The 16,696-nt window shown below is 38.4% G+C and overlaps 1 protein-coding gene across 4 annotated transcripts in view; it reads right to left on the minus strand.

Moving 5' to 3' along the window:
- Nucleotides 1-16,696, minus strand: part of SYT6 (synaptotagmin 6) — a 157,300-nt gene that overhangs the window by 103,587 nt on the left and 37,017 nt on the right. The window lies entirely within an intron of this gene.

Raw genomic sequence — 16,696 nt, forward strand, 5'->3', positions numbered from 1 at the left:
TAAGTTCTCCATTATAGTGTAATGGAGTGTCTGGTTTCTAATCTAGTAATTTCAGGAGGAGAAATATGTTAGTCTATGGTAGCCAAATATTAGGAGTCTGGTTGCATTCTTTTCAGACCAATAACTTTTTGTTAAGCTTTCACAAACTGCAGCTCATTTCATTGGATGTACAGAATGCCATTCTAGACTGGTTAATAAGCCATTGTAAGCGAGTTAATATCTGCATATCTTCATTAGATTGGTCCTTGAAGGCAACAGACTTTACAAGCCATTTGTGAGAAACATTTTCCATATAAATACAGTATTTTCAAACTCAGTTATGCCAGCAAGAGTCCATGTTCTTAGGCAATGCGATCATGAGGTTGGAATCACAGACATGGAGCTCAACATTGGCATATTTATTTCTGACTCTTTGTATATGTATGTATGTATGCCTATATATGTAATAAATACAACTTATCAAACATACATAATTCCACCTCTCACTTCCCTCAAATCAGTCTAAAAAATAGGGAAGGGTAAACCATTCTGTTACTGATTTATAACACTACCACTCATGTTCCAAGTTCAATTTATACATTTTTCTTAATCCAGATTTAAATTTAATAATCTTAAAGATGAATTTTAAGCATATTGTATCTTAGAATATGTTCTTCTAAGGGAACATCTAATTTAACATCTGCATGAAACCACTGGGTGAGGTTATCCATCAGCAAGGGGTCAAGTATAATCAGTATGCTGATTATATTCAGTTGTACATCTCTGTCCTGGGCCATCCACATGATGGTCAAGGTGCTTCCCCAGTGCCCAGAGGCTGGATGGATATGGATGGATATGGATGGAGAAGAACCAGTCTGGGATCAACCCTGACAAGTGACTGTGGGTGTTAGCCCCCACCCCCACCCCTACCCATATCTAGTGATTTTCTATTGAATGGGTTTACACTCCCTCAGGCAGTCCAGTAGCAGCCCTGGCCAGGAGCAGCTTTGCACAAATATATCTTGTTCACCAGTTGTGCCCATTCCTAGATTGGGAGGTACTGCTCACAATCACTCACCCTTAATTACCTCTCAGTTAGACAATTGCAATACAGTCTACAAGAGGCTGTCCTAGAAGAGCATTTGGAAGCTTCAGCTGATCCAGAATGCAGTGGCACATGCAGTATTGGATGCACCGTGATATGCCTATCTAACACCACTGCTATGTGAGCTGTACTGCTTCCCAGTAGGCTTCAGGATGCAGTTAAGGTGCTGGTTGTCATTTTTAAGGATGTGCATAGCATAGGGCCAGATTACATGCAGGACCATCTATCTCTGAGGGTCTCCAACTATCCCACCAGATCTGAAACAGCAGGCATGCTGTTATGGAACAGCCTCCTCCCAATGATACAGACAGTCCCAACCCTACTGGCCTTTTAGAAGGCCATGAGGATCTAGTTCTCCCAGGCATTAGAGCCACAGTGTTAGTTATGAGGTCTTTGGTTTGAGTCTGTGCGCACTGTGTAAGAGCTGAGAGTTTCTTAAGGGGCCTCAACTTAGTTTTGCGGTTGGAGGTTGCTTTTATTCTGTTTGCTGCTCAGAGTTTCACTGGATAGATAGGCAGCCATATAAACAAACAAACATACAACAAACAAACATTCTGTGCTGTTTAATGAACCTGCTAAAGGACCACGGGACACTGCATAATTCCACTTCACTTGTGGAGATCAATCCTGGACATTGGTGGGAAACTATTGCTGCTTCAGAATCATTCCTGTGGCCTTGGATCTGCTTGAACTAAAGCTCTTAATTTCTGATATTAGCTAAACAGTGTATTTATTATCTGAATGGGACAAAAAAGAAAAGGGAAAAGAAAGGGGGGGGAAGCCATTTTCTCTTTTAGATTCTTGTAATCTATCTATATGGTCACTAGGAGTCAAAAACGACTTGATGGCACGTTATATCATCATCAGTTTTAAAAGGAAAATAGTATGCTACAGAGTGAAGTGCCAACTTCCAGAACCATATTTATTTCAAAGAATGCTTCTGGTCCCATATAGGTCTCTAACACATTTTTAGAAGGTGGCTGCAGCCTAGTGTTTTATTGGCTCTAACCAGAAAAAAATAAGGTAAGTAACAAAGGCTCTATTGCTGGGAAAGGCAAAAGGAAGGAGAAGAAGAGGATGACCAGCACAAGGTGAACAGACTCAGTTACAGTGGGAATGAGTGCAGTATTGGAAGACCTGAAAGACCAGGTTAGGGATAGATTGTCTTGGAAAAAATCTGTGATTGCTAGGAGTTGAAAATGACTTGATGATCAATCAAGTAGGTGAAGTGGTGGTAAGAATCCTGGTAGTCTATAGTGGACATGTTGGGGAATGATCTTACTAATTTGTTTTCTGGTAAATGGGTGTTTGTAATTAGCCATGGTAGCCATATAGGAGTACCCACCACGCATTTTCAAAATTTGAAGAGAATCAAATAGCCAAAAAGGTCTGGACTTAGAAAGGGGAAGAACCTCTAACACAGGCTGTTTTCTCTCAAAACAAGCATTTATAAACATATTGTTTGGAGACGAAATGCACAAGAAAATCTATTTTGTATATTTTAGTTACCATGAACAGTATTACAATTGTGATGCAAATTTCACTCTGATACACATTGAACTGCTATCCAAGTATGCCATTTCCAATAATCTTATAATAGTGACCACAGACAGTTAATATATATAGTTGCAAGAAAAGGAATAAGTGAATTTAAGTAAATGCTTCACTTCCCCTTAAAATAATAAACAGGAAGTATCAGAATTAATGTTTACAACATTGCTATTTATGATGTATTCAGTTTTCCCTAAATATTTCCAGGCAGCTGATACTGCCGAAGCTATTTTAGATTCAGTCCTTTGGTCACTCACAATAAAATATGTTAGTCTGCCAAAAGATATGATGCATTTTACATACTTGTAAAAATGTGCATTAGCAGCCTTGTGATGTCACAAGCAAATCATGAATAAATAGTGTTTATCTGCTTTGTTCTAACAGCACAGCAGATTCTAAAACCGAAATTAGTATCATAATCCTGTTACAGATCATCACATTTGTAGGAAATGTCATATTGTAATTCTGGCCATGTACTGTATTTATAAAGGCAATGTTAGAAATGTAGTACCCTAGAGTTATATTATCTTGCAGTTTCTATCCCTTAATGCAATATTACACTACTCTGTGCCAAAGGGCAACAACTTTAACATCAAGTTTTGAATGTGAAAACCAAGTACAGAACAATCATATTTCTTGACCCTGTAATATCTACAAAACCATTATAATATACTGTGAAAACATTATGGTACGTAATCTATGCAATTGGTAAATGTTGTAAGAAGACTGCAAAATGCTTACAGATATCCTTATAATGGGACTTGTTTTTACTTTGTTTATTCATAGTGAATCCTTCTAGTTAAGTTAACTGCCCTTATTGACATGGCATGAACATGTAAAATTCTAGTTCTGTTTCTGGCAAATGAAACACATAAGCAACACCTTTGCTGTTAAGATGCATCCTATAAATAGAAAAATTGAAGTAATAAGCAAAGACATTGAAGTAATTTTTAAAAAGCATTGAAGTAATAAGCAAAAAAAATGTTTTACAGACTTACATATACACAAAAATATTCCATGAGTAGTATGGTTGTGGCTGTACCAGTTTTCAGTTTTAAAGGTGTATACATGTCAAACATTTCATTAATCAAATTTCTAGGATACATTTCTCTTTTTCTCCAAGGTTGTATCCTTCCTCAAGCAGAATTTTTTGTCTTTTTCAAAGAACTTTTCATCTTAACCAATGATAAGTAAAATGATTTTGTTGTGATCCATATTTTTGAGTCCAGTGCTCCAAACTGGGATATTAGCTTACCTATACTCTGAATTTAAGATGTGAAGTCCACACATCTTAAAGTTACCAAGGTTGAGAAACACTGACCCACAGTAATAAAAAGTGGAAAATAACTTGACCATAATACACATTTACTTACAAATTGTAAATTGCTTTTCCTGGGGCTCATGTATTTCTGTCTCAGTGCTCTACCTCCTAAGGAATTTGAAATGCATACCTGATTTTTTTTATTTTTGAACATAAACATCACCGTAGTACAAGATCCCAAGTCTAGGACCACAAGCGCCACAGCAGTGGATACTAGAGAAATGATACAAAATACACAGGAGTGATTTGGGCATTTGGAAGGTGGGGGGTAGTTCCTTTCCTAGATTGGGAACATTTTATGAATTTTGTAAATGTGTATTATGGTCAAGTTATTTTCTACTTTTTATTACTGTGGGTCAGTGTTTCTCAACCTTGATAACTTTAAGATGTATGGACTTCAACTCCCAGAATTCCCCAGCCAGCAAAGGTCCACATCGTTTGTGCCAGATTCCAACATATTCTGAAATAATCCTGGGTAATGAGCTCTTCATTTTAAAATTAGAATTAAATTTATTCCTAGTTACCTTTCAGAATTTGCAGTACAATATATAATAACAATATAATAAATTATTGCTTTTCAGCATTTGCAAGTAAATGTTAAACATACAAAAATAAAGACATGGTTCATAAGCAGCAATATAATCGCAGCACAAAAATATTAAATGGGAAAAAGATCCAAGAGACCAAAGGCTATAAGAGAGTCTAACAAATAGCATTTTTAAACTAAATGTAAATGTAGGAATGTACTATCCCGAAATTCAGAAGAGCAAAAAGAGCAAATAAATCATTAAGTTAGTATGGTAATAATACAGCAGAGGAATAAAGTTGATGGGAGGGTGGAGTGAAGAATGGATAACATACATGAACGTCTGTGGGGATGGGAGGGTTGCAGTGGCTGACTTGATCCCAACAACTGGCTGATGGGGAGACACCAGTATCCCCCCCCCCCAGTAGGAAAATCCACAAAACCACATAAATTTAGAAGAAAATACTGGCTTTGCTGTGGATTCAAATTAAAATGCCAAACATACATTGACTCAGTTCCACAAAAAAGCCAAGGATATGATAATCTGGAACAAACTCCCATGCAAAGCAGCCATGTGAAAATGCCTCAAACTGGGTTCTAGGTGGAACTCACAAGAAATCTGTGAATTAAAGAATCACAACAGTATTTTTACTTCCTTTGCTCAGCCTAGAGTTTTGGCTTATCATGTCTATAGAACTATTGGCAAGAAGCAAAAGAAGACAGATTTTCAGTACCTTTCCCAATGTAAACAAATAGAGATTTCAATTAAGTGCAGCACTTTCCTTCATGGCAAGCTGTACTTCCTAAATATCCTCCTCTTGACAGTTATTGAAAATGTAAGAAGGCTGCCTTCCGTTGCATACTGCCTACTTTCCTGTAGCTCAGAGGAAAACACCCAGCAGGTATAGGAGATATTTTGGATGCCTCAATAAATCAGCCACTCTTTTCCAACATACTACAATGTTAATGGAAGGTCCCCATTTTTTAACATTTTTATGAAAAAATTCTGTTACAGCTGCTGTGAGACAAGGAAGCAAGAAGTAATATGCTACATTAGCAAGCATCTTTATGGACTATACTGGCTCATGTAACTGAGCACAGTATGCACTTGTACACATATTCACAGGGATGTGATGGCACCATGGGAGTTTCTAGATTCTCCACCTACAGTCTCCTACTGTATTCTTCCACTCTCCCGGGGAGATTCTGTTTGGAATACTGCCACACACCATTATATTTCAGAGCAGATCCCTTTCTGCAATGATTTAATTTGTAGGTTGTATATTGGCTGATCTCCTTTAACTTTTTTCAGTAGCTTGGCCTAACAGGGAGAAAGAGTATGCTACAGTAAGTCCTTTCAAAATGAGTAGGATGATCTAATAAGGAAATTCAAGACTTGATCTATGTCAAAGTTAGAGAAGTAATGGGAATTAAAGACAAGGGAAGAAGGGAAAACAAAAAGAAAAACTAAACTAATGCAAAGAAGTTTCTCTCAGCCAACTGCCCCTCTAGCCAGAAATACACAAAATAGGACACAGGATAACAATATAAAACAAAGACAAACAACTATAAACAAAGGCATCAGAGTTAAGATCATTTTCTAATAAACAAAGCCAATTTCTAATCTTGCATCTAACTTCCAGTTGTTCTTAGATTGCTATATTTGCCTAGATCTACAATCCTGGATTTTAGATTGGGCTTTCTTTCTTATCTGGCATTTAGCCAGTCTTGGGAGAGATGCTCCTTCCTTCCATGAAAGAAAAGCACAGAACAGAGAAGAAATGGGGCTATGCCACCCTGTTTCTAAAACTCACATGAGAAGGATGTTTTCCAGCTCCTGATTAGTTTTTCCAGTTTTGATTTTTCCAGGATCGGATGGTTTCTACCCATTATCTAGACTGAAAGGCTGGTTTGACTGATAAATCAGATTTAAGTTTTCCTTAATTTTTTGAGTGTCAGAACCTCTTGGGTAGGGATCTCTTTCCATCCACTTCAGTTCAACCACTACAATTAGTATCTGTAATTTAACCAGGCAAAAATAAATGAAATTATTTAGTTTAAAAGTACGTAACTACAGCTTATCATTGTGCATTTTAATGACATAATTCTGTTGCAAGAATTGGCCCACTGAAGAAATGAAAGCAAAGAAAACAAAACAGCTGCATATCTTGTCACCCAGTACAGAACTATCGGTGAAACTCAAGTGTCACAAGATAGTGGCAGTCACTATTAACATTCAGAGAGGAGAAGACTATCCATGACATTTGACAAACTAGTCCAAGGGTGTCGTTTTTCATCATCAAGGAAACCCAGGAGGTTGATGTGTACATTAACCGCTATCATCTAGTATTAAGAGGTACTCAGCCAAAGACAAGAGAGGTGGTTCACTGCCTCTGTATGAAAAAGGTGCTGATTGATCTGAACGAGTAAAATTGAGCTTGTGTATCATACGGATTTATACAACTGCTGTGAAACAGAATAGATCTATATGAACAACTTAGAGAAAAAATATCCAAAGTAATAACACATCTCTCTGCAGAAATGCATGCATGCACCTTCCTGTTAAGAAAGGTCAGAGTTCTTTAGGCAGACTAACAAGAAGCACACACTTATATTTTAATGATGTAGTTTTGAATGAAGCAAGTTATTTGCTCTGAGAAATCATGCAAAGTTATATGCCATCCACCACTGCATGTGAACTGCTAAAGAGAGACTTGGGGATTCATACAGAGCACTTTGCAAACAGGGAATCAGATCATTTCTGCAGCAGTTTAGTGTGCCAAGCTAAGCCTGCTTGATATTATTTCTGCTAGTCTTAGCATTATTATATCACCCACTAGGCGATTATCTCCAGTGCCTTCCCATCTCATTCCTGCCGTTCTTAGAAGAATGAAAAAAGGCAAATGAAAAAAGAAGCTTCCCTCTGTCATCTAGCCCTACATTCTATTTGGTGTGAATTTCATGTTGCTGCCATAGCAGACTGAACAGTCTGACTGCTCCATTCTTCTCCCTGCCATCTCTTTAGACACTGTAAATACACCAGGACCTGAGGGGGTTATTGCTACTCAGGCTGTTGTATTGACTCTTAAAAAAGAACACATACACGTACACAATATCCCCTATATCATATGACAGAAGTCAGCAGAAAGGTGGAGTAAGGTCAGTGGTAGCTAATTCATTCTAATGGGAAATTAGCCATTCATCACACTAAGCTGGGAACACAGATAGAAATATCTGCCTCCTATACTATGTGTCAAATACAGCCAAGTTCACACAACACAGACGATGGAGTCAGCTGCTTCCCACAGGAAACCATTTACCCTTAACCACCATCAGCACTGATGACTTGGTCAAATGGATAGATAGCAACCCAATTTAGCTGCTTCCCCGCTGTCACAGAGAACACTTGCTGATTTTCCCCCATGAAACAACCACCAAAAAATTGCTCTGAAAATCTGCACTGGGCCAATTGGTTTAGCACCACCACAGAAGGAAACAGGGGAGGGGGCTCTTTCACCCCTATTTTTTTCTGCTTTTATTCTGTTACCTCTATATAGGGTTGAGGGGAGAAGACTGAAATGGTGACATTGAGAAACCCATTGATCTGCAGGGCCTGTCTAGGATTTTCTGTTCCAGCAGCCGTTGACTTTAGCTAGGGCAGTTTGGAGATCAAATAACCCCCTACTCTCCTTACATACCAAGTTCAGCTGTTCACACAACAAACTACCCCCCACCCCCACACAGTTAAGCCTGCCATCCAGTAATGCCATTGGCTTCTCAGACTCTGCACAGGCAAATCACAACTGAAGAATCTTGAAAAACAAATCCAGTTAATATTACTTTCTGACCTTGATTATGTAAAACCTGATGTTCTGTAATTCTCAGCCAAGCCAAGGTATGTGCAGTCACTGGCAAGTGATAGAGGGAGATTCATGGCTATCTGGGGAAGCTACTGTCTCCTTTGTCCAATAAAGCTGGTATAATCTAAAGCAACAGTACCATTTTTGCATTCAGTCCACTGCTTCCATTTTGGGATTAACTTGAAATTGCAAACCTCACTGGTCTTAATTTCCAACCTATTTTTTTTTATGTCTTTTTCCCCCAAGTCCATGTTTTGTATAACACCAGGGTTGATGAGTCCTGGAGAACTAAGACGTGTTAACACTTCTTGAATTACAATCTGATGAGACCCAATAATGGGATTCTGGAACTTTTTTCTACCATAGATCACTCTGGCTATGATTGCTTTTATGTAATGATATAATAGTCTTAATATATATTAAATTATATATAATGCTTGGCTGGGGAGATGGAAGTTGTAGTTTAACTCATAAAAGTTGTTCTGCATTTTGTTTCTCTATCTTTTTGGTCTCACTCAGTTCCCCAAGACTGAATGTGACTGACAGGTCAGAAAAAAAAAAGGTGGCTTTGATCTCCAAAGCAGTTGTTTCTTTCTCATTTTCTCAACCAAATGAATGCAGACTATGTATGCATTTGTCTTGTGATATAAAATTAAAATTAAAAAAAGAAAATATTTAGATCCTATTATAATGAAACAATTCCAAAATTTGATCAACTTGGTTGAAAGCCTCTTCCTTGTCTCTCTGCTTAAAAAGTCTATGGGTAGTCCTCTAACTACAACTATTCATTCAGTGACCATTCAAAGCTATGATGGTGTTGAATGAAGGAGACTTACAATGGGTCCTCAAAGTTCTGGCCATTGCAGCATCCCCATGGTCATGTGATTGCAATCCAGGTGCTCGGTGCCCAGCTCGCAATTATGACTTTGCAGTGTCCTATGGATCCATGATTGCGATTTCTGACATTCCCTGCCAGCTTTCTTTTTTTTTTTTTAATAAATTTTTTATTTTTTACAACAAACACAAACAAACAATAACATAAAAAGCATAAAAAACCATCTTCCATTTTAAACCGTGTGTCAGCCAGTTACCGATCATTTGTGCCATCCTTTCATAATCTTCACTCATCATTTATATAGAATCTCATGTCATCTATCCAACACATATTTATATATTTATCAGTTATCAATTATTATTCATTTGTTACTAGTCTATAACACCAGCTTTCATAATAAGATTTATATCATTTTTATCCATTGATTATATATATATATATAATAATTTATATCAGTTTGTCAAGTTTCTATTATATAATTTGCTGATCTATTACATTACTATATCTTTTCATCCAACCATTGATAAAACAAATCCCATATCATATAGAATTGTTTATCTTCTTGCTCTCTAATTTCAAATGTTAATTTACTCATCTCTGCACATTCCATAATTTTCTTAATGACTTCCTCCTGCATAGGTACTTTTTCATTTTTCCAGTTTTTAGCAAATACAATTCTAGCCGCTGTCAGAACATTTACAATCAAATATTTCAGTTCTTTACTATATGTTTCAGGTATAATTCCTAATAGGAATGTCTCTGGTTTAAAGTCTATATGTTGTTTTATCATTTTTTCCAACCATGTGTGGATTTTAATCCAATATCTTTTAGCTTCTGGGCATGTCCACCACATATGGTAGTATGTACCGGGCTTCTGATGACACTTCCAACATTTATCAGACTTGTTCTTGTACATTCTCGCAATCCTTGCTGGAGGTAAATGCCACCTGTAAAACATCTTATACAAGTTTTCTTTATATGCAGTTGATATTGTCATTTTATAGTTTGGAGACCATAATTTTTGCCACTTCTCTAAATCAATTCCGTATCCAAAATTTTTCCCCCATGCAATCATTGTATCTTTAACCTGTTCTTCCTCCATCTTAAATTCTAGTAAATGTCCATAAAGTTTTTTAATCACCTTTTCATCGGTACCCATCAAAATTTTATCTAAAACAGTCAGCTCATCATAGATACCTTCTGCTTTAAAATCTTTATCGAATCTAGACTGTATTTGCAAATATGAAAACCAGTTCATTTTTATACCTTGTTCTTCCAACGCTTGCATAGTTTTAAGTTCACTCTTTTCATTCAATATCTCAGTATATCTAACTGTTTGTTCCTTTTTATATGTTATTGAATAAGAAAAGGCTTCAATAGTGGATATCCATCGTGGAACTTTTAAATAATATTGTCTTCTTGTCTTCTCCCAGTTTAAAAACAATGCCTCTCGAATATAGTGCCTTCTCAAGTAGCCCTGTGTTTTCGTTCCCTTATACCATAAGAAAGCATGCCAGCCCAACAACAGGTCATGTCCCTCTAAGGTCAATAGTCTATTATTTCTTAAAGTTATCCAGTCCTTTACCCACATCAGATTTGTCGCCTGGTAGTATAATTCCCAGTTAGGCAAGGCAAACCCACCTCTTACTCTTGCATCTTGTAGTAATTTAAGCTTTATTCTTGCCTTTTTACCCTGCCAGATGTATTTCAATACAATTTTATTTAAATCATCAAAAAACTCTTTCCCTAAACGAATTGGAATTGTCTGGAATAGATATAACATCCTAGGCAATATATTCATCTTAATAGTGGATATTCTCCCAATCATTGATAATTGTAAATTCTCCCATTTTGTCAGATCTATTGCAATCTGTCGTTTAAGTTTAACATAATTATCCTCCTTCAATGTACTAGATCTTGGTGTAATATATATCCCTAGGTATTTAACCCTGTTTGTGACCTGTATTTCCAAGACTTCTTCCAATTCTTTCTTTTGCCTTGCTAGCATATTCTTTGTTAATATCTTTGTTTTATCTTTGTTTATTTTTAATCCTGCTACTTTTCCATCCCCTTCATGGATCACTGCCTTGTCGTGGCGAAGGGGCTTGCGTAACTCAGTGAAGCCATGAGCTATACCGTGCAGGGCCACCCAAGACGGACAGGTCATGACAGAGAGTTCTGACAAAATGTGGTCCACTGGAGAAGGAAATGGCAACCCACTCCAGTATCCTTGCCAAGAAAACCCCATGGACAATGTTAAAAGGCTAAAAGATATGATGCCGGAAGATGAGCCCCTCAGGTCGGAAGGTGTCCAATATACTACTGGGGAAGAGCGGAGGGCATTTCCAAGTAGCTCCAGAAAGAGTGAAGCGGCTGGGCCAAAGCCGAAAGGACGTTCAGCTGTGGATGTATCTGGAAGCGAAAAGAAGGTCCGATGCTGTAAAGAACAATATTGTATAGGTACCTGGAATGTAAGATCTATGAACCAAGGCAAGCTGGATGTGGTCAAACATGAGATGACAAGATTGAACGTCGACATCTTGGGAATCAGCGAACTGAAATGGACGGGAATGGGTGAATTTAATTCGGGTGACCATTATATCTACTACTGTGGGCAAGAAACCCTTAGAAGAAATGGAGTTGCACTCATAGTGAATAAGAGAGTGGGAAAGGCAGTAATGGGGTACAACCCCAAAAACGACAGAATGATCTCAGTGCGTATCCAAGGCAAACCATTCAATATCACAGTCATCCAAGTCTATGCCCCAACCACTGATGCTGAAGAAGCTGAAGTTGACCGCTTCTATGAAGACCTACAACACCTTCTAGAACTAGCACCAAAAAAAGATGTCCTTTTCATCATAGGGGATTGGAATGCTAAAGTAGGAAGTCAAGGAGTAATCGGAATAACAGGCAAATTTGGCCTTGGAGTACAAAATGAAGCAGGGCAAAGGCTAATAGAGTTCTGTCAAGAGAACAAGCTAGTCATAGCAAACACTCTTTTCCAACAACACAAGAGACGACTCTACACATGGACATCACCAGATGGTCAATACCAAAACCAGATTGATTATATACTTTGCAGCCAAAGATGGAGAAGCTCTATACAGACAGCAAAAACAAGACCAGGAGCTGACTGTGGCTCAGATCATGAGCTTCTTACTGCAAAATTTAGGCTTAAATTGAAGAATGTAGGGAAAACCACTAGACCACTCAGGTATGACTTAGATCATATTCCTTGTGAGTACACAGTGAAGGTGATGAATAGATTTAGAGGATTAGATTTGGTAGACAGAGTGCCTGAAGAACTATGGACGGAGGTCCGTAACATTGTACAGGAGGCAGCAACTAAAACCATCCCAAAGAAAAAGAAATGCAAGAAAGCAAAATGGCTGTCTGATGAGGCTTTACAAATAGCTGTGGAAAGAAGGAATGCGAAAAGCAAGGGTGAAAGGGAAAGATATAAGCAGCTGAATGCAGATTTCCAGAGAATAGCCAGGAGAGATAAGAAGGCCTTCTTAAATGAACAATGCAAAGAAATTGAGGAAAACAATAGAATGGGGAAGACTAGAGATCTCTTCAAGAAAATTGGAGATATGAACGGAACGTTTAGTGCAAAGATGGGCATGATAAAGGACAAAAAAGGCAGGGACCTAACAGAAGCAGAAGAGATTAAGAAGAGGTGGCAAGAATACACAGAAGAACTATACAAGAAAGATCTTAATGTCCCTGATGTCCACGCTGGTGTGATCACTGACCTTGAGCCAGACATCCTAGAGAGTGAAGTCAAGTGGGCCTTAGGAAGCATTGCTAACAACAAAGCTAGTGGAGATGACAGGATTCCAGCTGAGTTATTTAAAATACTAAAAGATGATGGTGTTAAAGTGCTGCACTCAATATGCCAGCAAGTTTGGAAAACGCAACAGTGGCCATGGGATTGGAAAAGGTCAGTTTACGTTCCAATTCCAAAGAAGGGCAACGCCAAAGAATGCTCAAACTATCGCACAATTGCACTCATTTCACATGCTAGCAAGGTTATGCTCAAAATCCTACAAGCTAGGCTTCAGCAATATATGAACCGAGAACTACCGGATGTACAAGCTGGGTTTCGAAGAGGCAGAGGAACTAGAGATCAAATCGCCAACATTCGCTGGATCATGGAGAAAGCACGAGAGTTCCAGAAAAATATCTACTTCTGCTTCATTGACTATGCAAAAGCCTTTGATTGTGTGGATCACAACAAACTGTGGCAAATTCTTAAAGAGATGGGAATACCAGACCACCTTACCTGTCTCCTGAGAAATCTGTATGCGGGCCAAGAAGCAACAGTTAGAACCGGTCACGGAACAACCGATTGGTTCAAAATAGGGAAAGGTGTACGACAAGGCTGTATACTGTCACCCTGCTTATTTAACCTATATGCAGAGTACATCATGAGAAATGCCAGGCTGGAAGAATCACAAGCCGGAATTAAGATTGCAGGGAGAATCATCAACAACCTCAGATATGCGGACGATACCACCCTAATGGCAGAAAGTGAAGAAGAACTAAAGAGCCTCTTGATGAGGGTGAAAGAGGAGAGTGCAAAAGCTGGCTTGAAACTCAACATTAAAAAACTAAGATCATGGCATCTGGACCCATCAATTCCTGGCAAATAGAAGGGGTAGAAATGGAAGCAGTAACAGACTTCATTTATTTGGGCTCCAAGATCACCGCAGACGGAGACTGCAGCCATGAAATTAAAAGACGCTTGCTCCTTGGGAGGAAAGCTATGGCAAGCCTAGATAGCGTATTAAAAAGCAGAGAAGTCACCTTGCCGACAAAGATCCGCATAGTCAAAGCTATGGTTTTTCCAGTAGTAATGTATGGCTGTGAGAGCTGGACCATAAAAAAAGGCCGAGCGCCGAAGAATTGATGCCTTTGAACTGTGGTGCTGGAGAAGACTCTTAAGAGTTCCCTGGACTGCTAGGAGGTCAAACCAGTCAATCTTAAAGGAAATCAACCCTGATTGCTCATTGGAAGGATCGATAATGAAGCTCAAGCTCAGATATTTTGGCCACCTAATGCGAAGAGAGATCTCTTTGGAGAAGACCCTGATGCTGGGAAAGATTGAAGGCAAAAGGAGAAGAGGACGGCAGAGGATGAGATGGTTAGATAGCATCACTGAAGCAATGAGCATGAAACTGAGCAAACTCAGGGAGGCAGTGAAGGATAGGAAGGCCTGGCGCAATATGGTTCATGGGGTCACGAAGAGTCGGACACGACTTAACGACTAAACAACAACAACTTTTCCATATTCTTCTATCTTTTCAATTAATTTAGGTGCTGTTTCCAATGGGTCCTCTAGTACAAATACTAGGTCATCTGCGAAGGCTTGCAATTTGTACTCTTCCTTTTTGATCTTCATTCCTTTTATTTCTTTCTCTTCTCTTATATTCCTGTTCAACACTTCTAATGTTAAGACAAACAAGGGCGATAGTGGACAGCCTTGTCTCGTCCCTTTTATTATGTCTATCTGTTCTGTTAAATCTCCATTTATCATGATTTTTGCAGTCTGCTTATGATATATTGTTTCAATGGCTTGGGTAAATTTTCTACCAAAGCCCATTTGTTCCAATTGCAGTAGCATAAATCGCCAATTCACGTTGTCAAAGGCTTTTTGTGCGTCTAAGAATATCAAGGCCATTTGCTTTTCAGGGTGTGCCTCATAGTATTCCAGTGTGTCCAGAATTACTCTCATGTTGTCTTTAATTTGTCTCTTTGGCAAAAATCCGTTTTGATCGGCATGGATAAAATTATTTAAATATCTTTTTAGTCTTTCTGCCAATATTGAAGCAAAAATTTTATAATCTGAATTTAATAAAGATATAGGTCTATAATTTTTAACCTGTTGTGGGTCAGTGTCCTCCTTTGGTATAAGTGTAATGTATGCTTCAGTCCATGTTTGGGGTATCCTCTTCTTTGTCATAACCTCATTCATAACTTCCAATAGTTGAAGGCTCAATATGTCCTGGAAGGTTTTGTAAAATTCCACTGCCTGCCAGCTTTCCACAGGCCAAGTCAATGGGGAAGCTGGCAGGAAGTCAGAAGTTGCAGTCACGTGAGGTCCTCACTTAATGAGCCACGAGGTCCTCACTTAATGATGGCAACCTGGATTGCTATAACTGCTGTTGCTAAGTGACATGGTCATGTGACATTGTGCTTTACAACTGTGTCGTTTAGCAATGGCAGTTCTAGTCCCTATTGCCATCATAACCCAAGGACTGCCCATAATTCAAATGTTAACAAACAACATATATCAGCAATCCACTACTTGTCCGTCATATGTTGTATAATAATACTTTGGGCCATCCCATTTGCACAAAGAATCTACATTTCTTGCTATCCTGATAAATCCCAAATTTTGGAGAAGTTGCTAAGAAGATCAAAACATTCATTCTGGAATGGAAAACAAGTAAGGTGACCTTTAATAATGTATGCCATCCATTTTTAATAAGGAAACACCACAGGTAGATAGGAACATCAAGCCTGTGGTGACTGGTGCATATAATCCTATGCTTGCTTAAAACAAAAAACAAAAACAGGACCTTTCCCAATATTCATTGTCTTATTTGGGGATAGATGTTTGGCTGCTAAGTATTGGAATATATTTCCACTAATCCTATAAGAATGTAGCTCCAGGTAAGAAATCTATGCTATTCTTAATGAATAGTACTTACATATATGTTAGTAAACCTCTGTAGTTTATATTGATTTTCCAGCAGAATGACCATGTAGATTTAAAAAGGACTGTACTAAATAGTCATATTTTGTTTTTTGAGTTAAAACCCTGAATTAACAATACAGATTTTTAAAAGACTTGTAAATATTTGTAAAAAACTTGTAAATACATGTTTTCAAGTTTTGTTCACCATCCCTTTCCTTTTTTATATCAATTAATATCCTGAATTAAAAATAGGTGTTCCATCCAAATTATACAAGTTAAAGTGATTATGTTATAACGCTGTGACTGATATGAGAATGTGGATGTCAACATATGAAAATGGGGTTAATATAACCACCCTTATTTAGAATGCATGAGGGGCTAAGTACAGGTGGTCCTCGACTTATGACCATTCATTCAGCAACAGTTCAAAGTTACAAATGCACTGAAAAAAAATGACTTACAACCAGTTCCCGAAGTTATGGCCATTGCAGCAGCACTGTGGTCACATGATCAAAATTCAGGTGCTTGACAGCCCACCCATACTTACAACTGTAGGGGCAGTTCAACTTCCCCACCCACCTATCTCTCCCATCTATGCCCTTTTGCCCCCCTACTGCGCTGCTTTCTGCCCCCAGCCGACTTTCACCATCTTCTTGCTCTCGCTGCTGATGAGGCATGTCCAGCCTTGCTGCTGGGCTGTGTTGGGCTGGACTTTGGCTGCAAAAAAAAAAAGCCAAAAGCAGCCCCTGAGCAGCAGCGTACCAAAGCACCCCTTTGTGCTGCGCTTCTGGGCAGGGCTGGGTTGGACTTCTG

Source organism: Python bivittatus, unplaced genomic scaffold (assembly GCF_059951505.1).
Source record: "Python bivittatus isolate LINGU-HERP-01145 unplaced genomic scaffold, Pbiv_v1 ctg000700_np1212, whole genome shotgun sequence".
Lineage (NCBI taxonomy): Eukaryota > Metazoa > Chordata > Lepidosauria > Squamata > Pythonidae > Python > Python bivittatus.